Source organism: Cervus canadensis, chromosome 17 (genome assembly GCF_019320065.1).
Source record: "Cervus canadensis isolate Bull #8, Minnesota chromosome 17, ASM1932006v1, whole genome shotgun sequence".
Taxonomy (NCBI): domain Eukaryota; kingdom Metazoa; phylum Chordata; class Mammalia; order Artiodactyla; family Cervidae; genus Cervus; species Cervus canadensis.
Window position 1 is genome coordinate 26,290,162 of NC_057402.1, and position 14,025 is coordinate 26,304,186.

At 36.3% G+C, this 14,025-nt stretch overlaps 1 protein-coding gene across 6 annotated transcripts in view; it reads right to left on the reverse strand.

Moving 5' to 3' along the window:
- ARHGAP5 (Rho GTPase activating protein 5) overlaps positions 1–14,025 on the reverse strand; it is a 104,492-nt gene that overhangs the window by 40,869 nt on the left and 49,598 nt on the right. The gene's annotated exons all lie outside the window — the stretch shown is intronic.

The window sequence follows — 14,025 nt, forward strand, 5'->3', positions numbered from 1 at the left end:
GCAAGGATATACAATGGAAAAAAGACAACCTCTTTAACAGTGGTGCTGGGAAAACTGGTCAACCACTTGCAAAAGAATGAAACTAGAACACTTTCTAACACCATACACAAAAATAAACTCAAAATGGATTAAAGATCTAAATGTAAGACCAGAAACTATAAAACTCCTAGAGGAGAACATAGGCAAACACTCTCCGACATAAATCACAGCAAGATCCTCTATGACCCACCTCCCAGAATATTGGAAATAAAAGCAAAACTAAACAAATGGGACCTAATGAAACTTAAAAGCTTTTGCACTACAAAGGAAACTATAAGTAAGGTGAAAGACAGCCCTCAGATTGGGAGAAAATAATAGCAAATGAAGAAACAGACAAAGGATTAATCTCAAAAATATACAAGCAACTCTTGAAGCTCTATTTCAGAAAAATAAATGACCCAATCAAAAAATGGGCCAAAGAACTAAACAGACATTTCCAAAGAAGACATACAGATGGCTAACAAACACATGAAAAAGATGCCTCAACAGTCACTTCTATTATCAGGAGAAATTTGCAAATCAAAACCACAATGAGGTACCATTACACGCCAGGCAAGATGGCTGCTATCCAAAAGTCTACAAGCAATAAATGCGGAGAGGGTGTGGAGAAAAGGGAACCCTCTTACACTGTTGGTGGGAATGCAAACTAGTACAGCCACTATGGAAAACAGTGTGGAGATTTCTTAAAAAACTGGAAATAGAACTGCCATATGACCCAGCAATCCCACTTCTGGGCATACACACTGAGAAAACCAGATCTGAAAGAGACATGTGCACCCCAATGTTCATCGCAGCACTGTTTATAATAGCCAGGACATGGAAGCAACCTAGATATCCATCAGCAGATGAATGGATAAGGAAGCTGTGGTACATATACACCATGGAATATTACTCAGCCATTAAAAAGAATTCATTTGAACCAGTCCTAATGAGATGGATGAAGCTGGAGCCCATTATACAGAGTGAAGTAAGCCAGAAAGATAAAGAACATTACAGCATACTAACACATATATATGGAATTTAGAAAGGTGATAACGATAACCCTATATGCAAAACAGAAAAAGAGTCACAGAAATACAGAACAGACTTTTGAACTTTGTGGGAGAATGTGAGGGTGGTATATTTCAAAAGAACAGCATGTATACCATCTATGGTGAAACAGATCACCAGCCCAGGTGGGATGCATGAGACAAGTGCTCCGGCCTGGTGCACTGGGAAGACCCAGAGGAATCGGGTGGAGAGGGAGGTGGAAGGGGGGATCGGGATTGGGAATACATGTAAATCCGTGGCTGATTCATATCAATGAAAAAAAAAGAAAACAAAAAAAGAAAAAAAAAAAAGAAAAAAAAAAAAGAATGAAGTTCTACAGGAGTTAAAAGATCTCCCTTCCTATATAACTAAGCTTCTCTGGGGACAGCACGGAAGAATTCTGTTTTTAAAGTCATATGGAGAAAGAGTAACTTTTTTTTTTTTTTTTTACTTAAGAAATGAACTAGTTGAAACTTGAGCCTTGAAATAAATCTCTTCTGAAGTTAAAAAAAAAAAAAATCAGACACCTCTACACCATCAAATCAAAAAGAAACTTTTCACTCCTCTTGAGCTCTCAGCAACTTTCTTGACTGATCACTTCTTCCTTAAATACTTGCTCTCTTGGCTCCCATGTCACGACTCTTTACTAGTTTTTCCTCTTCTCCCCAAGAATTCCTTTTTCAGTTTCATCTCTGTAACTCTTTCTGGTTTACCCAGTGTCAGTTCTGAATTCTCCCTTCTCCAGCCATTCTCTGTCCTTATGTGAATTTATCTAAACCCATGGCTTTCAATGTTCTTCTATCCTGAAAACTTTTCCCCCGAGTATCAGATTCATACATCTAACCTTTATACTTCCACTGGGATGTCAACATAGATATTTTAACATAACATAAAAAGCACAAAACAGATGTCCTGATTCTCTCTGATGTGAAACTTTTCACCCTTAGCTTAGTCTTCTTCACTATCCCAGCAAATCTAAATCTACCCATTGCTTATACCATTGCTTATACCATAAATTAATAATCAACCTTGATTTTCCCTTACTCTCTGCTGCTGCTAAGTCGCTTCAGTCATGTCCGACTCTGTGCGACCCCATAGACGGCAGCCCACCAGGCTCCCCCGTCCCTGGGATTCTTCAGGCAAGAACACTGGAGTGGGTTGCCATTTCCTTCTCCAGTGCATGAAAGTGAAAAGGGAAAGTGAACTCGCCCAGTCATGTCTGACTCGTAGTGACCCCATGGACTGCAGCCTACCAGGTTCCTCCGTCCATCCCTTACTCTCTATAGTGAATGCATAAGAAGCCCTATTGGTAGGACTTCCAAAATACTCTAGAAATTGTCCACTTTTCCTTTTTATTACCTACCCCTTGGCACAGTATCTAGCACATGGGTGCTAAGTCAACACTAAAAGAAGCAAACAAAATGATAAACAGGAACCTGAGAAAGCATTCACTATATAATGTTTCTGTTAATAAACATACAAAGTACTGTTGGTTTACTTACCAGTTATGCAAATAGTTTCATTATACCTATTTTTTTTTTCCTATGGGAGTCATTATATATAGGTGTACCTAAACTTAAATATTTGAACCTAATAAAATCAGCATTCATACAAAATAATGATTCTTATCATAAAACTACAAGAATTAACAGCCAACTGTATGCAAATTCATTTGGAATAAGGCAATGTATCTTCAACAGTATATGAGAACTGAGCATTTACCATGTACATAACATCATGCTAGGTATTGTGCAGGACAGGGCACACAAAGCTACACAAGTGAAAAACTTCACAGAACACACACACACACACACACATACAAGCAAACCTGGCAGACTCTAAAGACCCGTGGGTTAATGTCAATATCCTGTCTGTGATATTGTACTAGTTTTGTAAGATGTTACCTTTGTGGGAAACTGGGCAAAGGGTACATGGAATCTTTCTGCATTATTTCTTACAATGGTACGTCCATCAACAATGAATCAAATTAAATTTTTCTTAAAAAGGTCACTGCAATAATCCAAGTAGGAAGTTATGATAATCTCAACTAAGACCATGACAATGAGATGGAAACATGTTTTATGGCAGAATAAAGATCAGCCAACTAAAATAAATAGCAATAGCATGTACCTTAGACCCAGAGTACCTCCTTCATGAAAATACATTCTTAACCAATCATGGTGAGGATAGGGAAGTAACATCTATGACCTGTGAGGAAAAACCTGCCTCTCCTAATGAGCAGGTACAAACATGCCTTGCATGATCGACTTCTAGAATGCACAGGAATTTCCTTAAAGACCCATTCAGCTAGACAGGGTTTCTCAACTTCAGTATTATTGACATTTTGAATTGCAGGGTGTTTAGCAGCATCCCTGACCTCTACCCAACAGCTATCAGTAGCAAACCCCCACCCTAGTTCTGACAGCCAAAAATGTCTTCAGGCATTGCCAGATGCTCACCGCAGGTCAAAACTGACCCTGGTTGAGAACGACTGTGCTAGGCTAATAACAAGGACTGAGAACTCAAATTTAGGAGATGGCTATAAATATAGCCCTGAGAAGTCTGAGATTTTTTTTAAAATTCAGGATTGAGAATCACTACTGTAGGGTACACAAAGATGAATGATAATCGTAACAGCCCTCAAAAAGCTTACAATGTAATAAAAAAAAATAACTTATTAAAATACAAAGCAGTGAAACTACTATAAAGTGATTATGTTGGAAGAATATTACACCATAGCATGTCTGTGTGTGCTTAACCGCTCAGGCATGTCCAATTCTTTGCAACCCCATAGACTGTAGCCCGCCAGGCTCCTTTGTCCATGGGATCCTTCAGGCAATACTGGAGTGGGTAGCTGTTTCCTTCTCCAGAGTATCTTCCCAACCCAGGGATTGAACCCAGGTCTCACACATTACAGGTGGATTTCTTACCAGCTGAGCCACCAGGGAAGCCCAAGAATACTGGAGTGGGGAGCCTATCCCTTCTCCAGGGGATCTTCCTGACCCAGGAATCTAACTGGGTCTCCCACATTGCAGGCGGATTCTTTACCAGATGAGCTACCAGGGAAGCCCATAGCATAACACACCAATATAAGAAAGAAGTCTTTAGTGGGAGCCAGTATTCTGTGAAGATCTACTTATAAGAAATGTTAAGTGCTAAGAGTCCAAACACTTTACAAATGAGAGAGATATTGTAAATACTCTCTCACACCCTTCAACCTAACACTACATGAAAAGAGGGAAGAGAAAACAACTGAGGCCAAATAAAATGTGATCTGGGTTCTTGTATATACTCATCAGACAAAGTGGTTCTCGCACTGATTAATCTCTAAGATGACATCTTCCTATAAAGCATTTCCACATATATTATCCACCTGGCAGGCATTTTATTAATGCCATTAACAACTTTATTACAAAAAACAATTAAATGTGGAGTCACATCATCGACTCAATGGACATGAATCTGAGCAAACTCCAGGAGATAGTGAAGGATGAGGAAGCCTGGCGTGCTGCAGACCACGGGGTCACAAAGAGCTGAACACAGCTTAGCGACTGAACACCACCACCAGGAGAGGGATCTAGCAAAATCTATTCCAGTAAAGGATGAGTAGATTTCTTCCCAGCTTCCCTAAATATTTACTTTCAAGTGTATTCAAAGGAAAGTAAGTTTTATATTATACCCAGCATTTTATTCTTAAAACCACTACTTCTCCCTTTCCTTTCCATGTCATCTGTTAGGTTCTTTCTGGTACTCTAGTGATTTGCCAATCCAACAATCAGAGCATCAGTAAAGAATGAAGAAAAATTCAAGTGTGTTCGCCTCTTACATCAACAAAGGTTCTATACAGTCCACAGTTTTACGAAGTACATAAGAAACCTTTAAAACGCCACTAAAATTTTGCAAATGTGCATTTTTCCTTTTTCCCAAACCCTTCCTTAGAGTCTCAAAGGCTAAGAACAATTTCCAGAAAGCTCAAAACAATTACACATGCACATGCAAAATGTACCTTTTATTTGGACAAAGTTACTTCCTCAAGACCACTTTTGTCATACCCTTGATATTTTGTTCTAAGAACTGCAAACATCAGAAATGACTACTTTTAAAAAGCAGTTGTCCTTCCTCTGAGGTGTCTCTTTACATAGTCACAGATTAAGTCCTATTGAGGGTTCTTTCAACACACTGACTATGATGACAAGAAAAAGTTAAGAGCTAAAAATTATAAAATAATACCTATTGTAGAAATAACTCTTCTAGGGCTGAGCAGAACAATTTGCAGTACATAAAATTTTGGAGCACATAAATCTGATAACCCTATAGACTCATAAGTCTTGGAAGAGTAACAACTGCCCACTGATGTAAAATTATAGTAAGAACACATATTTTGTGTTATAGAAGTGCCTCCTTGATATATATTTTTTTCTTTTAAATTAATTTCTTTATTTTAATTGGAGACTAATTACTTTACAATATTGTGGTGGTTTTTTTTTTTTTTTAACCATACATCAACATTAATCAAGCCATGGGTGTCCATGTGTCCCCCTATCCTGAACCTCCCCCTCCAACTCTCTCCCCACCCCATCCCTCTGGGTTGTCCCAGAGCACCGGCTTTGAGTGCCCTGCTTCATGCATCAGACTTGCACCGGTCACCTGTTTCACATGTGGTTAATATACATGTTTCAACGCTATTCTCTCAAATCATCCCACCCTCGCCTTCTCTCACACAGTTCAAAAGTCTGTTCTCTACATCTGTGTCTCTTTTGCTGTCTTGCATATAGGGTCATCGTCATCATCTTTCTAAGTTCCATATAGATGTTAATATACTGTATTAGTGTTACTCTTTTTGACTTACTTCACTTTGTATAATAGGCTCCAGTTTCATTAAACATATTCTAAAAACTATAATGCTACGGAACTAACAGTAATTTCAACAATTTGTGCTATGCCAGGTTTTGCTAAACATTCAACATACTACTATGAAAGTTAAGAAAAAACACAAAGTTTGAATAGAGAAACACACTGAAGACATTAACATTTGCTCTTAAATTAGTAAAAAGCAAGCATACCACTGACAGTATCATTTAAAGTAAGTCTTATTAGAATATGTCAATCAAAATATACTTTAAAAACTAACCATTCTGAATTACATTTCATTCTGAATTTGAAGAGTAATAGATCTTGGTCAAACCCCAGCAAAAACCAAATCCAAAGAAACAGCAAACAGTAAAATACAGGCAGAAATACTCATATTATATATTCACACTTATGTCATACCATTAATTGATGTCACCAGCACCAGAAATGCTACTAAAGAAACTAATTTTAACTTCATGAGAAATTTCTGAAACACTTTAGAACTAATCAATCAGAGGTAGAACATATTTAGCCAATTAGCCAGTATGAAAGCAATAGAAGCTGTTACTAAAGACACCTCAGTAAATGCTTTCCAAATGAGAGATACCAGTTTTACTAACCTTGATGAACATATAAAAAATGCTTAATATTCAACAAAACCAAATTTACTAGACTGAATTCCTGAGAGCAGAGCCCACGACCAAGTCATAACTTTGGACAGTGTTCCTGTGTCATAGCAGGCATTCAGTAAGATGCTTATTGGATAAAATAACAATTTCCTTGAGTCAAATAAATGCAATTATTAAAAAAAAATATATATATATATAAATGGTTGTTTTATTACTACTACAAAAAAAAGTCATATATTCATACTGACTTCAACTGATCATAGTACAGCATATTGTGCGAGGACATGGAGATCAACTATAAACAAGATATAAATCCAGCCTGCAGTAGACACTGGTTTTCATCCCTTAGAAATTACCCTAATTTGGGGGAAGCCAACCTCAACCCAGAGCTCTAAAGGCTCAGGTCAACATTCAGCAGCATAATTCTACTCTCCTGGCTAGACTTTACTGGTTAGGAATGGAGACAGGACCCAACTCACAGCAATGAAACTGGAAGAGATGCTGACTGAGGAATCTGGGAAAGCAGTTTCCTCATTCTTCTGAACACACTTCCTTTACAAAAGTGACCCTTATTCTCTCCCTTAAGGAAGTGTCTGCAAGGTAATAATAGATACAATGGGCACCCTGTATCAACTGCCCAGAAATCTTTAGATTTCAAAAACAAAATAGGTAAAAAATAGAAAATCTGAAACTGTGAAGCAGTTCAAGACTTGGTTAAATGACCCTGTTCATTAAACAGGTACAAACTACATTATCTCTATCTGATCTCTAAGTACTCCTCTTCCTATACTAAGTTTTTCAAGCACCCAATTTTTAGTTAGCCTTAAATATAATTCTTTCAAGACTCTAGTTTCTCTCAGATGTGAACACTGACAGTCACTTAAGTAACTGTCAGAAGGTTACATTAAAAGTGATACACATTAAAAAAAAAAAAGCAACTTACCCTATAACTTATACATTCTGATATAGACAAACAGCAGTTCAACACAGACATATTATCACATATTTCATTACTTTTGTATCTGGGATGAACAATTTCTAGATCAAGAGAGAATTCTTGTTACCACTGTTTGGCTTGACAGTATTTTCAAACTGGGCATTTTACTTAATAAAGACTGAGGTTCTAGAAGTCAGAAGTCTAATAATTCTAAACTTAAGATTTACTATTCTAAAGGATCTACCACAGTAATAGCTTGGTATCAATTCACTACTTACTAATAATAAATTAACACCTTCTGACTCAATATATAGATATCCCTTCCATTTATTTTTAAGAAAACATACCTACTTTGGTATTCTTAACAGGCTCTAAGCCCCTAGTACAACGGCTAAAGCAACAGAATCTTTTAAGATACTGATAGAGGGGTTTCAGTAAGAAGGGAGCAATAAAATACAAAGAAAATAATATGGATTGGAAGGAAAATCTGAGAGTAAAATACCAGTTGGTAGTTGCTAATAAAAATAAGTGGATGAAAAGATTCACGACCTGGAAATGACAGGAAAACAACTTTTAAAAAGGCTGAAAATGAAAAATCATTAGAATACCAGCTTATTCTAATACACCACAAAATTCACCAAAGTATTCTACTATTTACTATCTGAATCAAGAGGATAGCACCAAAATGGATACTGAAGAAAAGACAAGTACACCTCATTTCATTGCATGCATGTGTTAAAAACTGGCAATTTTATCAATACAACTCAAATTTTCTCATTTAGTTCATTCTCTTAAGCACTGTTTTACAAGCACTTTTAAGTTACAAAATCAATTTAATAGGTCACAACCAGCACCTATTTTTTCACTATAATAGGCTAGAAAATCAAAATAACTTATAAAGCAGGTATTGCTTTAGAAAATTTCCTTTACACAGAAATATATATGTGTATAATGGGTCATGATTTACGAAAATAATCCTTACAAATCTTTCCAAATCAAGAAATATCTTACAGCTTTTGTTCCCACAACTAATACTAAACTCCTTTTGGGGTATGGAACAAAAGATAATTAAGCATAAAGCCTTCTCTGATTGGCAGAAATGACAATTAAAGCCTACATTAGGAGAATCAGGTCTTTGAGCCTCTTTTAAATGCCACTAATACCAAATGTTACGATTTTCCAGATGTCAAGGAACCTAAAAAAATATTCCTAGACTATAGTTCCCATGCTGGAATCAAAGAACGAAGGTTAAAAGAATGAACTTTTCTCTTAGAGAGAAAATAAAAGAAAAGAAGTGCATAAACTTAGGATCAGAAATCACCTACGTGCAAAACTTAGGAGTATTTAATTTAAAAATGAGTCAAGAAACTAATCCAGCAAATGGAATAGAGGACTATTCTGAAATACAGTTGGAGTATACTGGGATATTTCAGGCATGAAGCACATCATAATAGCATTTATTGAGTACTGCTACATGTCAGGCATTTGAAACACATAGTTCCAATTCTATCACAATCTCAAGGAAAATTGTGTAATTCTTAATTTACAGGTGAGGCAATCAGCTAAGAAAGGGTATGTGGTCTATGTTTACTCTCCCTACCTTTAAGGATCATCTCTACTACCTGGCCATTCAACATTGATAGCTCTTCAAGGCTGTGTTAGACAACTGTATTCACTCTCCCTATGTCACTTCATCTACTGCTATCTCTGCTTCATTGTCTCCTAAATATGTATCTCCAACTCAGACCTCTTCTCCGAAGATCTGCATATCTAAATGCCTACTTGATACCTCCACCTGAACTCTAATTTCTACCCCTCAACTCCAAACCTGGCAAATTTCCAATGCTCTATGTAAGGAACAGCATCATCACTGATTAAGCTGCACAAGCTAGAAACCAAGGCAGTATCTTTCCTGTCTCATTCATCATCTTTACCCTTCCCTCATATACGCAATATATTCACCAAATCCACCCCATTCTATCCATTGCCACCATTCTCCCTCCCACTCCAACTATTCAAATCTTTCTTTCTTTTTTTTTTTTTTTCCGGTTTCATTCACTTTATTATTCTCTTTATAAAATTATGAAGTGAATCGTGATAAATCTTTCATCATGATTCACTTAGGCTACTGTAAATGCCTGCTGGTCTTCTGTATCACTCAACCCATACTTCACCCTGAAACTAAGTGATTTCAGCTTCACTAACTCTGTTAATTTCAATTTACTCTTAGGCTCAATAACAAAAAGTCCAACAGTGCTAAAAGGTCCGAGTCCAGTCCCCACTCTCAAATCTCTCCTTTACTATTCTCTCCCATAGATCAGGTATCAGCCAACTATGGCCTAGCAGATCAATTTACCCTGTTGCCTGTTTTTTTGAAAATAGCCATACTCATTCACTTACGTATTGTCCATGGCTGCTTTTGCACTGCAATAGCAAAGCTGAGCAGTTATAATACAGGATGTATTACACCTTCAAAGTCTCATATACTTATTATTTAGCTCTTTACAGAAAGTTTGTCAACAACTGTTTTAGATCATTGACTAGTCACATTGACTAGTCACATCTCCTTTAAGAACATGCACATTCTCTTCATTCAGGATTAAATATTCTTCCATCCACCCAACTACTCCTCTAGTTAAGTTCTATTCATCTATTAGATCTAACAAAATGACAGGTCTCAGGGAAGCCTTTACTTACCCTGTAGACCAGTTTATCCTAATTCAGATTAGCCACATTTCAAGTGTTCAACAGCCTTAGGTGGCGTGGAAGGACAGTTCTGAGTTTGAGGTCTGTATATTTGGGAGCTCTCTATTTTACTGGTCAATGTGACTGTCTCTATTTAACCACACTGTGTTAAATACTAAAGTTCTACACAAGTTGACAGAATAAGCAGATATGTCACCACTCCACCTCTGCCTTTCTTCTTCAGAAGTGTCCTAGCTATTCAATATTTGTATTTACTATTTACTCTTCCATATTTATATTAGAATCTGTGTAAAATTTCTTGAAAAATCTTTGACACTTTAGTGAAACAACACAATCTAGAGATGTAGTCTGAAGAACAATAACTTCTTTATGATAAGCCACATTTCATGGATAGGAAGGCAACAGCTCATTTATTTATATGCTCTTTAATGTCTTAAAGTAATGTTTTATGCTTTTCAACACAGAGGTTTGCACATTATGTCACAATTACTCCCAGGCACTAGATAGTCTACTATGCTTTTGTAAATGATGTCTTCTCTAATTATTTTTTCTAGTTATTTATTGCTGATGTATAGAGATACAACTGACTTGATTACTGACGACATATGGAACTAACTTTGCTCTTTTATTAATATTATAATTTATCTGTAGACCCTATTTGGCGTTCACATAGGCCAATCATACCATCAGCCACTAACAAAAGTTTTGTTTCTTTCCAGTACTCAGACGCTTTTATTATCTTTTCCCTATCTTATTGCTTTAACTAGGATCTCTGTATAATATTGACTGGAAGTGGTAATATTATAAACATTCTATCTTGTTTCTGGGTGAAAAGGGAATTCATTTCCCTCATGAGGATGTTATTTAAAGTGATTTCACTTGTTTGTGTATTTATAGATACCTGTTCTCAAGCAAGCTCTCACCTGTTCATAATTTAGTAGCTTTCCACTAAATTAGTAGGAAGCTAATGAATGAAATTTTATCAAGTGGTTTTTATATATTGTTGAATTTTTTTTTTTTTTTGCCCTTAAATACATCTATAATCCCTTAATTAAAACTCTTGGGGTAAGATGTATTTTAGAACTCAGAAAATTTCAGTCATTACCGATACTGTGCAGTACAAAAAATGTCTATTGCATAACAACCCCAACAAACTTTGGGTCAGTACCCTGTGTTCAAATACATGAATATATCTGCAGTGAACTATATGGATTTTTTTTTAGATAAGACAATGATTATATGTAGCCTCACACACCAGTTCAAGTAGGATTTTCCCAAGAACAGAGTAAATCAGATAATGCTGCTGAATTCTACAAAAATTTTTGATTTTCAGAGGTTATGGATTTCAAAGTTGCAGTTAAGGGTCTGTGGACTTGCACTTTAAAATTTTTGCATGTGCACTCGTAAGTAAAATGGGGCTATAATTTTCCTTTCTTACATTACCATTGACTGGTTTTGGGACTAAGAATAGATAACTTCACAGAGAATGAATTTAATGAATTCTCCTACTCTTCCTATTTACTGGATTTGTAGAACATTGGAATGACCTGTTCCTTAAAAAGTCTCCTGTAGAATTTTACCTGGGCCTGGTATTTTTGTGCTAAGATGTAACTACTACCTCATAACTTATTTAACAGTTACAGGATTATTCTAAGCTTTTTTGTCATGGACTTCAACTTTGTGTAACTTTCAAATTTATTGATCTAAATTGTTGACAGTATTTTCTACTATCTTATTAATCTGCTGCTGCTGCTGCTAAGTCGCTTCAGTCGTTTCCGACTCTCTGTGACCGCATAAACGGCAGCCCACCAGGCTCCCCCGTCCCTGGGATTCTCCAGGCAAGAACACTGGAGTGGGCTGCCATTTCCTTCTCCAATGTGTGAAAGTGAAAAGTGAAAGTCAAGTCACTCAGTCATGCCCAACTCTTACTGACCCCATGGACTGCAGCCCACCAGGCTCCTCCATCCATGGGATTTTCCAGGCAAGAGTACTGGAGTGGGATGACATTGCCTTCTCTGCTTATTAATCTGATCTATCTGTAATTAAGCTATCTGTAATTATAGTCCCCTTTTCATTCTCAGGGTTTACACCTTCTCTTTTTACCTGAGTTTTGTCTATGTTTCTAGTCTTTTCAAATAATAAAACTTCTAGTTTTGTTGATTTCTCATTTGGTCTCTGTACTCATCACTTCAAAACTGAATGTGTACATCGGCCTCCTAGCTAGACTACCTGATGCCAATCTCCTCCCTATTCGGAATCTCAAGTACAAAACAATTTTCTTACTGCCTAGGCCCTGCTTAACTAACTGCTTTTGGATTTAAACTAGCTCTTCAGTTTAGCAGACTCTTTTAAGTTTCAGTTCAGTTGCTCAGTCGTGTGGGACTCTTTGTGACCCCATGGATTGCAGCACTCCAGGCCTCCCTGTCCATTACCAACTCCCTATAAAGGCAATGATATTGCACCATACCCTCAACCGGGACAGTTTCCTATTGTATCTTAACTTGCCTAGACACAATTTTACACCTCGGCACAAATGACTTACCCCTCTTAAAGTATCTTTTCTTCTTCCTAAAAACCAATCAAAATACTCAAAACTGGTGATTTACCTTTTTCATGAAGTTTTATGAACCTAACTCTATACCCCTATGGTGATCTCTCATCTTGTATTCACTTAATGTATGTATCTGACAGTATTATCACAAAATAATGTATATACTTTTTAATTTAATCAATTTACCACATGCCAAGCACTATTTTAAATAACTATGAACATACTTCTCATAGGGAAATATGTTTATCTCCATCTTCCTTGAAAGGCATATACAGAATTTACACAGCTAGTAAGCTGATTCAAATCCTAGCAGTCTGGCTCTAGATCATGTGCTCTTAACTGTTACACTATGCTTCCCTACAGTGCTCTAGTGTTACTTTTCTACCTCTGTTCCAAAAACAGGGTACTGTCTTTCAAACACATTTAAGCTTTTTTAGGGATGCACATCTTCAATTCTTTTATATCTTTCAACAGCTTTTTGTACAGACTTAAGCATATAGCAGGTTTTTAGTGAATGCTCACTAAAATGAAACAGAAGACAACTTACTCAAGTCCACCTTACACAATGAAAATAATTTCCAGGCAAACAAAAAGCTGCACTAAAATGCTCCAGCTTAAAAAAATAAAATAAAATAAAATAAAATGCTCCAGCTTTTCTGTAATGTTTAAAGGAAAAAATACCACGGATAACTATGATATAAATAGTTAGCCTTGGAGACATCCAAGGCACTTCACTGTACATATATAATACAAAGCACTAAAGTATACTTGCAGCATAAAACTATATTTATAAAGCTGCATTATAACCTATGTTTATCTTTTTAAGAACAGAGGTTCAAACATTTAAGTGACATTTATGTTTAAGGTGAAACACTGAAGGATTAAAAAATCACTTATAGATCTAAAAGCTTCCAAAATATCATGTTTTCCTATTCTCTTAAGTTCAAGTATCGTAACACAATGAATCTAAAATTTAAAGCAATGTTATATAGGCATGTCTTGGAGATAATACAGGTTGAGTTCCAGACCACTGCCTAAAAACAAATATCACAATAAAGTGAATCACAGAAATTCTCTGGTTTCCCAGTGCATGTAAAAATTACATGTATGCTATATGGCAGGCTATTAAGTGTACGACAGTATTTTGCCTAAAAAAACCAATGTACGTACATCAATTGAAAAATGTAGCTAAAATGTGTTAACCATTATTTGAGCCTTCAGTGAGCTGTAATCTTTTTGCAATAGTAACATCAAAAATCACTGACCACTGTAACAAATATAAT